Here is a 632-nt window from a genome sequence, read left to right on the forward strand (position 1 = left end):
GGTGAGAGGTTGCACAGGATACATGGGACAAATCTGACATCTGCCCAAGTAGGCAATCAGACAAGTCAGTTTTACTGGAATGCCATATAGACATTATATAAATCAAGAATTAAAATACTTCACTTAGAAATAGTGCAGGACACTAAGCCCACCCAGTGGGCAAAGCTGAGTAAATGACAGTGAGACAGGACTTGTACTGTGACTGGCCTCATCCTGCTTGGGTCAAGACCTGGGTTTTGACAAATCCTGCATATGTTCTGTTGCAAGGTTTGACCTAGCTTGAGTCAAGAGTGTTGGCAGCATTGTTCAACCTGGGCAGCTTCCCCAGGCTGAACTTCTAAATGGCAGCAGGAGCTTGTTTTAAATGGCCTGGTGGGAGCAATGGTGTTCCCTCTTGACTAGGATCTTGGGAGTACCATCTTGTGAATATACTTAAGTGGGTTTCTATATACCCTATATTACAACACACTTCACAGCACAAGTATTTCTTTTATTAAAATTACTGTATTTAAAAATCAATTTATTACATGTTCCTAGCTAGTGAATGGAGGAGTAGATATTAGTGAATGCTTCTGCAAAACGTCTCCATCTTTAAAAACATAGAATGGTTTCAGAGATAACATTTATGCTCA

The 632-nt window shown here is 40.5% G+C and overlaps 1 protein-coding gene across 1 annotated transcript in view; it reads right to left on the reverse strand.

Annotated features, from left to right (window-relative positions):
* LOC119593997 (CCAAT/enhancer-binding protein zeta-like) overlaps positions 1-632 on the reverse strand; it is a gene marked incomplete in the record, with an annotated part of 18,001 nt that overhangs the window by 8,469 nt on the left and 8,900 nt on the right.

This window comes from Penaeus monodon, chromosome 33 (assembly GCF_015228065.2).
Source record: "Penaeus monodon isolate SGIC_2016 chromosome 33, NSTDA_Pmon_1, whole genome shotgun sequence".
Classification (NCBI taxonomy): domain Eukaryota; kingdom Metazoa; phylum Arthropoda; class Malacostraca; order Decapoda; family Penaeidae; genus Penaeus; species Penaeus monodon.